This window comes from Sphaerodactylus townsendi, linkage group LG02 (assembly GCF_021028975.2).
Source record: "Sphaerodactylus townsendi isolate TG3544 linkage group LG02, MPM_Stown_v2.3, whole genome shotgun sequence".
Taxonomy (NCBI): domain Eukaryota; kingdom Metazoa; phylum Chordata; class Lepidosauria; order Squamata; family Sphaerodactylidae; genus Sphaerodactylus; species Sphaerodactylus townsendi.
In genome coordinates this window covers 63753256-63769027 of record NC_059426.1, presented here as the reverse complement: position 1 = coordinate 63769027, position 15772 = coordinate 63753256, and the positions used below count along the sequence as shown (strand labels likewise).

At 42.5% G+C, this 15772-nt stretch overlaps 1 protein-coding gene across 1 annotated transcript in view; it reads left to right on the top strand.

Moving 5' to 3' along the window:
• The first annotated feature begins 3157 nt into the window (after positions 1-3157).
• The window catches only part of MAP3K2 (mitogen-activated protein kinase kinase kinase 2), a 43493-nt gene continuing 30878 nt past the window's right edge, over positions 3158-15772 (top strand). The window contains exon 1 of the mRNA XM_048483634.1: positions 3158-3547. The gene's annotated coding sequence lies outside the window, so the exon portion shown is untranslated. The remainder of the gene's footprint in view (positions 3548-15772) is intronic.

Below are 15772 nucleotides of genomic sequence, written 5' to 3'. Positions count from 1 at the left end.
CTGATTGTTTTGATTTGAAGAAATAATTGGTTTTTATCCACCCTGTGTACTTCAAATAGGGAAGAAAAACTGTAGTGTCAGTACTGTTTCTTATGACCTATCCTCTTACAACATGATTGCATCATATTTTTCAATGTAGGAGCAAGGCACAAAACTGAATGAGGACTACCAAAATTCTATAGTCATGATCTGACCTATTTTGTATTGATTACTCTGCCACTGCTAAAGGCAATGATTCCCTTCCACTATTGAATCCTGTGTCATCCACTAAGTCGGTCTTCACTAGAGAAAAACTTCACACATTAAAGCCTTTTGTGTGGGAAGAAAACTTGGGGGAAGTCCTAGTATCCAACTTACTGAGAGTCCTGAAATTCACAATATTTTAGGAGAAATGAAAAAGGATTGGAATTAAATTAAATTTGGAATTAAAATTGCTGTTGGCAGCAATATATGCCTTGGAAAGAAAGGAAGAAATATACGGTATTTTTGCACATACCGTATATTTATTCACAAACAAAAAAGTGACTGGTTATCACTCCTGGCAATAGTGTGCGGACTTATTTTTAGGTACTTGGAAACCATTTAAAGAAACTTATGTCTAGATCAGTGAAGTGATGGTGAACCTTTTGGGCTGGGCATGTCAAAAATTCAGAAAATGCCTAATTACTCTGGAGCACCTTCCCTATGAGGAGAGGCTGCAGCGTTTGGGACTCTTTAGTTTGGAGAGGAGGCGGCTGAGGGGGGATATGATTGAAGTCTACAAAATTATGCATGGGGTAGAAAATGTTGACAGAGAGAAATTTTTCTCTCTTTCTCACAATACTAGAACCAGGGGGCATACATTGAAAATGCTGGGGGGAAGAATTAGAACTAATAAAAGGAAACACTTCTTCATGCAACGTGTGATTGGTGTTTGGAATATGCTGCCACAGGAGGTGGTGATGGCCACTAACCTGGATAGCTTTAAAAGGGGCTTGGACAGATTTATGGAGAAGTCGATTTATGGCTACCAATCTTGATCCTCCATGATCTGAGATTGCAAATGCCTTAACAGACCAGGTGATCGGGAGCAACAGCCGCAGAAGGCCATTGCGTTCACATCCTACATGTGAGCTCCCAAAGGCACCTGGTGGGCCACTGCGAGTAGCAGAGAGCTGGACTAGATGGACTTTGGTCTGATCCAGCTGGCTTGTTCTTATGTTCTTACTCTGCTGGCTTGCCTCACATACACAAACAAAAGAGAAACAATTGTTTACATATTCATTTTAAAATACAGTCCAATCATGTGGGATTCTCTGTATTATATAAAGAAACATAAAATAATTACAAAAATGACTTAAGACTCCAATAGGAAGGATAATTGTTAGAAGCCAGCGAATATTGGCATGTCACCCAAAATGTCATGGTGTGTCACCTTTAAAGCATGTATCATAGGTTTGCTGGTCTAAGTCCATCACCACTGTTATATATTTAGATTTTTTAAAAAAAAAATTAGGATACCGTATATCTTTCACACACTTATCTTGCAATCTGTACACCAGCCCTCTAAACTAGATTAGTATCAACAGTTGTATATGACAGAAGGCAGCTGGGGCCACAATCCAGAAATTGTAAAGTGGAAGTCTTCCAGGTTATTGTTCAGCTACTCAGCCGCTATGCTATGCCAACCCTAATATCGTGTATTCTGAGATATAGTTTGCACAGTGTCAGAGTTTCAAAACTGGGGAAAAGCAGCCACATATTCTTGGATGACTGGACTGAAGAGGAAAGCTTGAAGTCTAGAATATCTGGCACATAATTCCATTTGCATCTCAGTCTCTGAAGAAGACTGACACAGGTGGGGTATGTAATGTACACCTGCACCTTTTCTGTCTACTCAGCGCTGGGAGCATTTGAACCCATAATCCCAATAACAGCACACAGGATGAACCAAGAAAAACTAGCAACAATAGTGTTGCCAACTCCAGGTTTGGAAACACGGAGATTTGAGTGTGAAGCCTGGGAGGATCAGCTTTAGGGAGAGAGACCTCGGTAGGGTATCATGCTGTACAGTCCCCTTCCAAAGTAGCCCACTTTCTCCAAAAGAAGCGGAATGTTTTGAATAAACAAACTATTTTCTGAGCAGTCTGGTGATCAGTTGTAATTTCAGGAGATTTGCAGCCCCCCACTGGAGGCCTGCAACCCAAGGCAGTACTGTTGGGCAACTGTGCACAGTTTCACAAACAACGAACGGAATTTTGTTTGTACTATGAACAATTTTTATTGTCGGTGAGAAATGAGAAAGCGGCATTAAGATTAATGGGCACAGGACGATCTCGGAAGGTAAGCAGGGTTGGAAGATCACAACGAAGACTCGGCAAAGGACAGAAATGGCAAGCCACCAGACCTGCGGCTCACTTGCCTTGAAAGCCCCTTTACTGGGATTACCGTATGTCTGCTGCGATTTAACAGCACATCACACACGACATAAATGATAATTATTAATTAGAACCGCCTGTACCAGCAGATGCCAAGATTTATTAGCCCCTTCTGTTTATTTCCTCCCTCACAATCCAGCTGACGAGGGTTTTTTTTTACAAAAAGCCGCCGAAAGAGCAAGAATGATTGGGAAAAGCTCCATTTTTTTTGGTGCTGTCTATTATTATTACTTATCCTCAGCCGACACCGCAGTCCTTATTGACACGTCTAATCTAACTGCGACGAATTTCCCACGCCAACTTCAAACAACAGAGATGCCGAAAACTAGCACGCTGCTTCTTCGTTCCCCTAAATGTACGCGACCAATAGAGTCGTTCGTTGTTTACCGGAAGTTCATGCTCTATGGTGAGCTACCTCTGTTTTGGTGGGTTTTCCGGGTCGTTTGGCTGTGGTCTGGTGGTCCACCAGACCACGGCCACACAGCCCGGAAAACCCACCAGAACCAGTTGAATCCGTGAAAGCCTCAACAATACCTCTGTTTTGCTTTTTGACGCCTAGCTAGCCACTACCATAGAGATGTGGCATATACTCCTCGTCCCTCATGCCCCTCCCCCGGAAGCTTCCGCCGAGCTAGACGCGCCGTTTCGCACCTTTTCCTTCTCCCCAACATACGCATTGACGTCGACGCTCCTGCTGGGGACGCTGTCACGGGTTATTGCGTAGGGGAGGCGGAGCTTGAGGGGTTCCTGAGGAGGAACGGAAGGGGGGCCGAGGAGGTGACGGCCGCGGGGGCGGAGGGGCCGCGCGCTCTTCTTTTTCGCCCCCGCTCGCGGGTGGCGCGAGGCCCTGGGAGAGCAGGGAGGCCCCTTCCTCACACTCGCGCTTCCCGTGGGTCTTTCTCATCCCCTCCCCCGGTCAGCGTGCTGCTTGTCCTCTTCCCTTCCGAGGAGGGGACGGTGGGGCCTCCTCTCCGTCCCCTCCCGCCCACTCGCGCCTCCTGGGGCTGCAGCTGCTGTTGCCTCAAGTGAAAACCGGGATCCTGGACCCTCCTTGTGTTCTGGGCCTGGAGACGCCGGTGGGGGAGGGGATCCTCACCCCCTCCCTCTCCTACTTACCTTCCCCTCCACAGGTAGGTACGGAGGTGTAGATTAATAACATTTCGTGGGGTGCATATGCCATATGTTTTGGGGACTGAAAAAAGGGGAGGGAAGAAAGAATGGAGTGAACTTCAGTATTGTACTGTATTGGTGAAGAAGATTCATGCAAAGAGGCATCTTTTTAGTGGAACTGGTGGGTATGTATACATGATATGGGATCTTGCAATCTCATTCTAGCGATGGGGTAGCTTTTGTAACAAAAAGGAACACTGGCATTTTTAGCAGATTTAATAGCATACATGTATTGGTTCACCTGATAGAAGTGGCTTTTAGTATGAGGAAGGAATTGTGGGGGGAGGGGTTGTCATCCCCCTGCCCCCCAATATCTTCCTCCCCAACTGTTTCCTCTTTCACTCTTCTGGCTGCTCTCATAACTGCCACCTGACCTCTTCTGTCTTTTCCTTCAGCCAACCTGTCTATTTGCCTTTGGTATATTAAGTGGTGACTGTTCCTAGGTCCAAGCAAGTCACACAGCTTGTGTAGTAATGACAGTTTGCATAGAAGAGGGCTGGCCAGGCAAATCAGCTGGTGGCTGCTGCTAAACGTAAATGTTGCATAGGTCACATGGCAGCTAACTGACTAGGTAAGTTGTGCAATGGCTGCCACCAGGCCTCCCCAAAGTGTAAGTGACATGGTGGAAAGGCACCCTGGAAGCTTGTGTGGTTGGTGACTGTCTTTAGGCCAAGATGGCTCATGTGCATGACATTATGGTACGCACTCCAGCAAGTTGTTATTTTGGTAAGTTTTAATCCTCCAATATATATATGTGTGTATATATATATACACACACGCGCGCACACTTCTGGAATTTCTGTCGGATTTGTAGACTAATCCCCCATATCTGTCCCTGGTTTGATTATGTGGAGATTTGATCCACATTGGATAGCCTGATTCAGAATTGGATATACAATAACCAGGCAGTTTTAAGATGTTTCTACTGATTTTATTAAGCAATTTATACCCTGATTTTTAGTTGTTTACTGTTAAAAAGTGAAATACAAAAAATAATTAGTGGGTTGCAGGATTTGTGGATCTATAGGATTCTGGAATTCTCACTGAAGGATAATGGCAAAATAAGTCTGCAAGGATGTCTAAAAGGACCCCCCAAAACAGTAGGAAGAGAGGGAAGAAATTGCAGGTTGTCAGATTACAGAGCAATAGTCATATTGGTCTGTTACGGTAAAAACAAACAAGTCTCTGGAGGAGAACAGTGGATTCTTTTTTGGGAGGGGGAGTTGAAACTTACACATTTCTGTGTTGTAGTCTATATGAGCAGACTGAGAGATATACGTTGGCCACTGAAATGTATAAGCATATGCATTAGTTTGAGATTGGAACTTGTTTTACACCGTGCTTTATACACATACAAGCCAGAGGTGAAAAACTTGACCCAAAGGCTCAGACTTAAATGCAAGTAGAAAGCATCAAAAGAAAGAAGCAGGGGGAACATACTTTTTGAAGACCTCTAAGATATTTACACAAAATCACTGAGTAAAAAGTAGAAATTTTGAGATGGCTGCTGAAAGAAAAATGATAGACTAATGCTAGTGAGATGTTTAATTGTAGAAGAGATACAAGATAAGTGGTTAAGCCATGGAGAGGAAGCTTGAGATGTGGAAGAGCTGGTGCACTAGATCTGTGTTTTGGTAAATGTTAGTGGCCATGTTAGCTGGTCAAGAATTTTCTAGGGTGTGTGTGATTGTGAAGAATGTAGGGGAATGTAAGGGAAGGATGAGATATGGCATAATGCTCTAATTAAGTGACTTGTCAGTTATACTGATAGGAAGAGTCCTGCTGAGTATATTATCCTGGAAAAATATTTCAGTATGTGCTGACCTTTCAGTTTTTCCTCTAAGGTTCTTCACCATTTGAGGGAACTGGACTTTCCAGAGATAGCTGTTCTGTTAGGCAGGCGTGTGAGGTGAATGAATATCATCAAGTATTTGAACAGGCAAAAGTGAACAGTAGGCTCTTTTTGCTGTGAGTTGTGAAGTGTGCAATACATGCGTGGAATTTCCTTGGCTTCCGCTCCGACTTGCCAAACAAATTCCTCCAGGTTTGCCACAACATTGTTGGTTCAGAGATCAAAGCCAAGAAATGCTGACCACATCTTAGGGATATTTATGGCTGAGATTTTTTTTTCTTGGGAGGGATTGAAAAGGATAGTAGAAGTTCATTTTTAGAGTAATAGCTTTTTTTAATGACATGTTTAGGAAATCACCAGTTGAAAAATAGATTCTACAAGTTTTACTGTATAGCTTTTGGTATTGCATCTACAAGAGATATTCATGACTTGTGTTTTCTTGCAAATGTTGAGCCTTTTTGCATTAACTCTTGTTGCTATTCTTATGTGGTAATATTAGGTCTAGAGGTATTATGGAGTACAGTGATACAAATATTAATTATTTGTTTTTAGAGTTTTGTTAGAGAGAAAGCATATCACTGAGTTTGGCACATTCCTATGGCTTTTTTTTTTGAGCTTTCAAAATCTTAAAATATCAATGTTGTATTTACCAACATTTTGTGCTGGTTATAGTGCCTAAGTTTAACTTTTATGGATGAATCAGTTTCTTGTGTAATTGATCTGTTTAGGTTGGCGTCATTTTTCTTGAATTGCCTTATAGAGATTAACTCTCAGTTTGAGTGCAAAGGATTTTGGGGTGGAATTTATTCTTGAGTATTAGCAAAACTTATCTTAAAGTAATGCTTAGGTTAAAAATTGAGTGAAATAAGATTGCCACTTTTCTTTGAAATCACTTTTTCCTCCCAAAGCTCCTATAATTCTAATACCTCAGCTATTTAATATTCAGTTGTGAATCCTAAGTTAGCGGCAACACTCAGTTTCTTAGCAACTTAATTAATTTAGTTTATATTGTAACTTTCCCCTGTCTGACTTGTGCACATTCACTTATTAGTCTCATTTTATTTGTTGGCCTTGGAACTGAAGCTTCACAAGCTGAGCTTCTGCTTGACTATTGCTGCTTGAGGGAAGTAACTAAAGGCCTCCCTGCCATTCCTGGAATAAATGAAAGTACACACACTTTTTGTGTGGGAAAAAGTTGGCCATAGCCATTTTATTAACAAAAATTGGTTCAAGGTAAACAAAGCGTAAGGCGCAGCATGAGGGTCTGATCTGTGTGCTGGGCAGCACAAGTGCTGTCCCCCAGACACCTAAATTTTTCTCAGCACGCCTGCCAATGAAAAATTATCACACACTGGAGCAGCTGTGAGATTCCAGATGGGCGATTGCCACTTCCTGAAGACTCTTAGCTGCCAGGGGCGCAAGCCATCGAAGCCCACGTCTGGGCAGGTTACCCCTTGGCTTGCTCTACCCCAAATCTCATAAGGAGGTTCCAATAAAGCGGGTATTTTACCCGCTGACACCAAGCTAAAGATCAGTCCCTGATGCGCAAACCGCCATAGAGCTGGCCTCCAGCTCCCGCCAAACGCCACCCATACCTTGAGCCAATCACACAATTTGCCACGTATGCTATGCAGCCAACAGTCCATGCCATAGAAGGGTAAGCGTACCCCGCCAACCCTATAAAGGGGGAGGGCAGTTTGTGTGAAATGTCCCAAAGAGCTATGCACCGTCCCCCGTTATGCCGAACAAAACCTGAAATTGCACGACAGGTGTTAATCCCGGCTAAGTCCACCGTGTTGGGGAGATGGCGCCCCACCCGTTGCGCCACTCCAGCAGCTTAGACCAAAACAGCAAGGTCCCAGGTAACATTCCACAGATCAGTTCCAGAACTTCCCGCATCCTCTGAAGTCGAACCACAAAACCCGGTTCCCTGGCAGAAGACCCAAGTTCTGTCCCCATCCCGATGGCGATGCATAGCGAGATGCCCAGTGTACGATGCTGAGGACCTGCGGAAACTGAGAGAGAAGCCAGTTAAGCGTGCGTGATGGGCCTGATGTAAGCCTTGTTTGCGGAAGATCGCCATCTGCCTAATGACTGGATTTGTGCGGCCGACCAGCCCAGGGAAGCCACAGTGGATGCCGCCCAAATTCCACAGGAGCGAAGGCCAAAGGACATATGAAAAGGGGGGGGAGCCCCCTAAGACACATATGGAACACACTGGCAAACTGATGATGAGACAAGCAGGTCCCATCCTTGTGGATGAGTAGTGGGCCTGGGATGTTGGGGCAGGCGGCCAAGTATGCCTCCATCAGTGATCGGGGCAGGGAAGACCCGATGGGGAAGAGGGAATAATAACATCTGTCTCCCTCCCTAGCTGGTAAGTTTTGGACCAGCAAGGTGTAGATGTAAGGCCAGGTCCACGATGGTGATGTCATCCCGTGACAGGGCTTTGGCATGAGACCAGTTCATTGCTCCAGAAGGAACTGAAAATGCTAAAGAAAGGCCACCCTGAACAGTAAATGTTCCGCATGGGACCTGCCAACCTGGCTTCCCCATCGGGGAGGGTGGACAGGATCTGTCTAAGCAGGGAAAGAGAAACCAGCCGCCCGTCCCATTTGCAGGGGGCCAACCTGGCCCACCCTTTTTTGGCCTGGCGGGCAGCATGGAAGCGTGAGGGATCAGGAAGAGAGAAGATTTAACAGTGGAGCGATACCGCCGTCATGAAAACATGTTGCGCTCGCGCCAAACGTCCTGTTCAGTGCATGTGAGCCAGGTAGTGAAGGACAGCTTCTTCCGTAAAAGGTGACTTGCCCCTGCCCAAAGAGCCACTATTCTTTGCCAAGGCTCCACATATCCTCGATCTCCCAGAGGGAGCAGCTGCTGAAAACCTGCAGGAATGAATGGTGTCCAATGTGACACCTAAAAGGAGTAAAGGAGAAGCGGGGCCCTCCATCTTCTCCGCCGCCAAAGGTATGCTCAGATCTGACACTAGGCCTGTAAAAGCCTTTCAGCTTGTCAGCGCATCCCGCTGTGCCAACCTTTCCTCCGATCAAGATCATCCAGGTAGTGTGTTATATGAGGAGAGGAAGCATTTTGTTTTCCCCACTTGGGGCAGCTCTCTAACTGAAGCTTCACAAGCTGAGCTTCTGCTTGACTATTTCAGTGTAAATCCCATTATTCCATGCATAAGTGTTTAGACGTAGCAAAATATTCTAGTGTTTTTCTTCTCTCCTGTTATTCTTTCAAAAGCCCATGTTGTAGACTTGTCCATCAAATGAATTCCTCCCTGAACTGATTGTGTTTCGTTGAGTATGAAGAAATTTAGATTGACATTCATGTGAAAAGACATGATACATAGGAATCACTTTGGTATAAATTCTCATTTAGCACACAGTGATGTGGTTGCATTTGGGTCCTGAAATGCTAGAAAAGTGGGGTAGAAACATAAATAAAGCATTCCTCATTTAATGAATGACATTCTGGCAAGAGTGAAGTATAAGCCATATAAGAGGCAACTTCTTAATGTACTACTTATTTCTTACAGTTTTGCAGTAGTTTTATTAAACTAAGCTGAGATAAATTTTCAAATTTAATATATATTGATAGTTTTTGTCTCTGCAGTCAAACCAACAAGATGAACAGGATGTAAAGGATAATAAGAAAAATTTGTGAAGCCTGCAACTGTATATCATAAAAATATTATATTGAAGGATATTCTGTTCAGAATGAAAGCATTTGGGAGATGCAAGATAGTGTAGCTTTGTTTGAAGGGAAAAATCTTGTACAACTTTTTCATACATCTTAAAACAGTACTGAAACAGAGGATTCAGTGTATTTTGGAAAGTGCAGAATAGTACTTATAAAGTAGCTCAGAGACTGAAAGCAAAGATGTATAGTCAGCAGGCAAGCTTCAAAGTCTACAAGTGCAAAGAAATAAGCTTTTATGGCCAGATACCTTCAGCTATTTTTTTCTTAAGCACTAAAGGTACACAAGACCATTTCCCCTGCAATGAGTGGTGCAGCTCACATTATGAAGCTGCCTTCTGTGTGTTTTCTTTCCTGTTTCTTCACCTGGATCCCTTGAACAAAATATTTGTGACATAAATTTTGGCACTTAACTTTGTATATTGTAAATGAGTTCCCGCGTGAAGCATGATAATGTTCAGCAGGAGTTGTCTCCATTTTATAAAAGTTTTGTTTTGTTTTACTGCTTTGTGCTGCAGTACAGAATTAAGATTCTCACAGCACATTTTGTTAACTTGGCATTCAGTGGAGCTTGTTGTTTAATTTCTTAATTTGGACATCCATGCCTTTGTTTGAATTTGTTTTGCAATTGAAGCTTTTTGCTCTTTTCACTTCTTTCTGTCACTCCCTTTATCTTTTCCATATTGTGTGTTGTTCTGTTGTTTCATTGAGACTCATCCCCCAACTTTTTATAAGACTAGAAAATTTATTATCATCCAGGAGTTCCTATAAGTTTAGCTTCTTCTTCTCTTGTACCTGAACAGCTTACAGTATTGGTGTTTGCATTCTTTATGTAAATAGAGTTGATGCTATGGTATAAAATTATTTGGAGAGCAACATACCGGTACGTAACTAGTTTCCACTTACTACAAATAATGCATAACACTACCAGAATTACCGAAGGTTTCTCTCACAGGGAGCAATCTTAAGCAGGGCTACTCAGAAGTAAGTCCCATGTTATTCAGTGGGGCTTACTTCCCATAAAGTGACTTTAGGATTGGACTGACTGTTTGCTAAAGCGGCTTAGAAAGTGTTAGGAATACTCGATTTTCTAAATACCATTAATGTGATATGCTGAATATTTACATATTCAGAGAATTCTACCAGTTTTTAACCTGTCATTATATTTTGAAACATCTCTTTGGTGGAAAGAAGGATGTGAATGTACACTTCTGTTTTTTAAATCTCACACTTTTCCCAAGCAACTCAGGGTTCCATCCATGATCTCTCTCCACTTCCCCATTTTATTCTCATAACTCTTAGGCAAAGTAGGCTGAGAGCAATTGACTGGCCAGAGTTTTCACGTGAGCTTTGATGGTTTAGGTGGGATTTGAGCCATATATTTATACTTAAAACTAGGTAAATCCCAGATTCAAATGTTTCCTCAGTCATATATTCTCTGAGTGGTCTTGGGCAAGCCACCATTGTCTCATTGTCTCTACCAACAATGTAAAAATAATAATAAGTGCCTTCATTATTCATTTATATCTGTTTAAAAAGTACTGGAATACTGTATGTGAAGGTATTTGAACACATAAGATGCTGCATGCTGTTAACAGTTACACATTTAAGTTACATTTTATGAACATATTATATACTCTGAACCTTGCATAGATTTTCAAGCCCCCTCCTCCACAGTCTAATAGTTGGCCTCACATGGCTGTTGTTATGAAGTGATGTTTGGTGTGCTGTTTTTAAAATTGGATATAAGAAATTGCTTTTCAGACTGTCAGTTACAGTGATGAAAACTTTCTAAGAAAGCGCTGACTATGAAGTAATTTCTCAACATACATGTTGCAACTTCTTTCAGTAGTAACCTCAATAAGTAATTGTGCTGGGGAGTTTTATTGTTGCACTCAAGTATGTATTTAATCAAGTAAAGGAGTTTAGAGCACACTGACAGTATTTTGTATGATTGGGACAGAATTATTGAAAAAGTACTTTCTGACTAGATGATAGAAATAAAATCAACCTCTGTAGAAAAACACATTGTGGACATGGCTAGTTCAATGAGAGCTAGTTCAGTTCTAGAGGGTAAATAGTATTTTTTTTGTTAGCTGTGCTTACAGAAGAGAGGATTATTAAAAGACTTCTCTCTTTTTTGTTAATTATATGTATGCCAGAGTACCTGCTGTGCCCTACCTGACATTATCTGTCGGGTTATCTTTCTGTGAAATTGTTGGCTAATAGGCTACTAATACTCACAGAACTATTGAGAATCAATTTTTCTTGCTTTGAAGTTCCATTGAAGCCATGTTTGTTGTAATATGAAAGGGGTACTTTCAGATACTACACTTAACTAAATGTAGCTCCTAAATAAAACTGTCTTCAAATGCTTCCTAAAGATTGACTTTAAGAGAAACACTTAGGCAGATTCCGTATGGGCCAAAAACAGTGGTGTGAAAAGGTTGTGAAAACTGTATAAACCCTTTAACACCATTTTAAACCCTTTTATACCATTTTCACACCGCTGTTTTTGGCCCATTCGGAATCTGCCTTAGGGCAGACCCATGATTGTCATGGAGGCCATGAAGTCCTGAGCTACTCCTAACAACTTGGCCTCAGTATGGATATTGAAGTCAAGAAATAAGGAGTCCCGTGTCATAAAGGCTTTCTTTGCTGTTTATGTCATTAAGATCCTTAAAATACAACTGTAGTGCAGTCATGGCTCTTTATTTTGCTCAAGGTGTTCAGCAGTTATATCCAAAGTACTTCAAAATGAATAGGTGTTCTCAGCTTGTTAGTCCTCAAACTTAGAGGTACATGAGATTTAAGGGGACAGCTAGCATTAATCCGTAGAAAATATATACATTCATTGCTTTAAAAAGTGTTGATATGATGCAGGGAGGCTAAAATACCCAAATTACAATCCTTGCTGCTCCACAAGCTCATTTTCCGTATTTACAATGTTAAACCCGGACCCTATAAGCTTCTCAGCCAGAACAACCAGTCTTGAGATCTCCGTCAGCATGCCTGAAATGGGCTCAGCTAACTCAGGAAGAGAGAGTGCTGGGCTGCAGGGGAGATGGTACACATCAGAATCAGTACTGTGTCCCAGTTACCTACCTTTGGGAACCAACATTCAAAACTGGCAAGCTGTTGGAGGAAGCACCTTGATAGATGGATGTTGCTCTATGGAAAAACATGCAGGACACAATCAGGTCTGAAGTAGACATCTAATCTCTAACCAGCCGGTCTCTGTAATACATCCAAGATTAAATCCCAAATGGCTGTAATTTTTGCATGAGCTCGGTTCCCCAGGTATCTAGAAAAATATGATTTTGAAAGTTAGCCCAGAGTGTGTGTGTGTGTTGTGTTTGTGTGTGTGTGTGGGGGGGGGGGGACTACCTTATGGAGTATGAGCATGGTCCTGGAGGTGTAGAATGTTGCAGGATGTTGCATCAGTCATAACAGGGGAAACATATTGGGATGGTGGCGTTAATGTTCTCAATCTCTCAATCATATAAAAAGGAATATTTAGGTCAGGAGAGGAAAGTCTCAGTTGTCCCTTGCATCATGAACATGAATTATCCCCATCAGGTTCCCTCTAGTAGTAAAGTGGCTAGCCCAATGCCACATCTAGAATGGAATATGATTTCTGAGTTTTAGCAAGCCAAATTGTCCCCTTTGACTCCCCAAAAATCTGTATTTTGGTCTGGGTGATTCACATGGACAAAATCCATTTAGAATGAGGGCTGTAATGAGGAGAATTGGCTAAGATTGAATGGGCGAGAAGGTTAGACCTAAACTACAGTTTATTTGTTATTTCACATCAGTGTTTTCTTGTTTGACATAGAAATAAATGTGCATGAAGTTCTAGTCATTTCTTGATTACATGGAAATTTAGAAAATCTGGTTGTTGAATTACTAAAATCTGAAAGTTAAAAAATGAGCCTTGCTTCTAAACTTTTCAGACTGGCTTTTAAAGCAAAAGGAAATTTGTTGAGGTGCATCTTTAGTGGGGCAGAAAATTACTGTTGGGAAAATTCATTATTTCATAAAGTTAATTTATAACAAAATCCTAATTATTGGCTAAGGGATGGAATGAATTGACATCTACCTCCTAAGCTGTGGATGTGCAGGATTTACAAAGTGAGTCCTGCATGCCAATTGATTGGAAGTGCATCTCTCACATTCCAACCAGTCCCCTGCCTGCCTTCCCCTAACCCAGGAGCAAGCTGAGTCCTCCCCACTGGGTCCACCAGTACCATCCCCATTGTCCCACCACCCTCTCCCAAACACCAACACGGGCTTGGTGGGGAGGGTGTCAGAAAGCTGCTTTTCCCACCAGGCCCGGCACAATTGTCCCCCCTTTCCCATTCCTCCTCTCCTCTCCTCTCCCCTGCCCAAACACCAACCTGGTCCCTGCAGGGAGCACGATGGGAAGCTTCTGGGCCTGCGACAAGCCTCCCCTTTCCCTCATCTACCCTCTCCCATACAAAAGCATACAAAATTGGATCAAAATCTGTTTTCACTGAATACTTTTCATAAAACTTTCCAGAAAATCTTCCAATTCAGAATTTCAGAAAATTCATATCACCAACGGAAAAGACAAAATTGTTATTAAAGTAGTCTTGTAATATGTCCATTTCATGTTTCTGTTTACTATCATCTGATCTACCCTCGTAACATGTAACGAATTACCATCACTGCCATCTGATTTATTGTATTATATGCTTTGGATTATAGGTTTTAATCAATGTAGTATTGTAAATTGTTTTATTTAAAATGTTTTAAAATGCACTGTACACCGGCCAGAGCCTTCTGGGGGCGGGCGGTCTATTAAATTTAACTAATAAATAAATATCCTAAAATGCAACGTTTATTATGGCACAAGTGATCATGGACTGAATCCCATACAGATGCATAATGTGTGTCTTTATTTGGCAGATTGTGGACTGGAAAAGAAATTGACAGAGATCATGGGATCTCTGTGGGGAAAAAGCAACACCAGGCATGGGTGAATTATAGTATAGAGGGGAATTGGGTGAACACCTCAAAAATGAGTGTGGTGACTGCCCAGTTCCCCCATTAGGAATGTTTTCCAGCATATCTATGGAATGCTGAAGGGTGAGTGCAGGGAAGAATCTGCTATTTTGAGTGCAATCAACTCATGCAGCTGTCAGATCCAACCCTTTATGTTTTTTCAGCTATAGAAATTTTCATCTATAGCTGTCAGAAGGACATGACATGCTAGAGGTACATTAGAAGTGTACACATCTAAAAAAATTCCTATGTGCCAACTAAGGACACATCTGATGCCACTGCGGTCCATGGAAGCTAGGAATATTGTGAACATTCTTTATTTGCATAAAGTAAAATCAAAAGACCAAAATATGTGTTTGTACTATAGCAAAAACATATCTAGTATTCTCTGATAGAACCTAACTTTTGTAAATGCTCAACTATTTTCAAAAGATTCAACTAATTCAAAAGATTGTGCATCAACAGGAAGTAATGGAAAATGAATGTGCTACTCTGAATACCGTATATACTCGTGTATAAGCCGAGTTTTTCAGCCCTGTTTAAAGGCTGAGAAAAGCCCCCTCAGCTTATATGCGAGTCACCATTTTCTATTAATCACAAGGAGGCTGGGGGCGGGACCGGGACAACCTCTCTGCTGCTTGTTGCTGTTGCTGCCTTCATCGAGAGTGAAGGGGGAACCCTGAGGCACCCTGGCTGGCTGGGCTTCGCCAAACCCCGGGAGGCAGAGGGAGCTCCTTATTTGGGCAGTGACATCAGGGGAAGTCACTGCCCAAATAAGGAGCTCCCTCTCCCTTTGACAAATCCCAGTTAGCTGGCAGGCAGAGGGAGCTCTTTATTTGGGCAGTGACATCAGGGGGAGTCACTGCCCAAAAGGAGCTCCCTCTGCCTACCAGCGGGCTTTGTCAAACCCAGCCGGCAGGCAGAGGGAGCTCCTTATTTGGGTAGTGACTCCCCCTGATGTCACTGACCAAATAAGGAGCTCCCTCTGCCCCCCGGCTTCCCACCCTCGGCTTATACCTGAGTCAATAAGTTTTCCCAGGTTTGGGCAGTAAAATTAGGTGCCGCCGCTTATACACGGGTCGGCTTATACACGAGTATATACAGTATATTGTTAGATTGGACACCTGTCTCCATAAATAACTAACCATACTTAAGGTCCTGGCTTATGGATGTAGTCATTACCTTCACTGCCTTTCAGTAGGTCCTGTTGTGTAGAATGTTACTAGATTTTTAATTCCCACTGATTTTTAATTCCCATGGACACTTCAAGGCATGCATGACAAAAAGCCATCAGTATGGCTATTCGTTCATATCAACAGTTAATATTTTCAGTTCTGTGAATGCAAACATTTGCTTGGGGAAAGGCAGTAATCCACCAAATGCTACAGTTGAGTCTGTGGTGTGTTGGTCTTGGCCGCTCAGCTGTATTTTATAGAAAAATATTCTTCTGAAAGTAGATGAGGTAAATACAACCTCAACTGTTGATATGACCCCCAGTAGTTCTTATGTGGACACATGAGGGTGGCTTGTATCAGGGCAGATCACTGGGCCATCTAGCTCAATACTGCTTGCTCTGACTGGCAGTGATTCTTGGGCAGCAGGA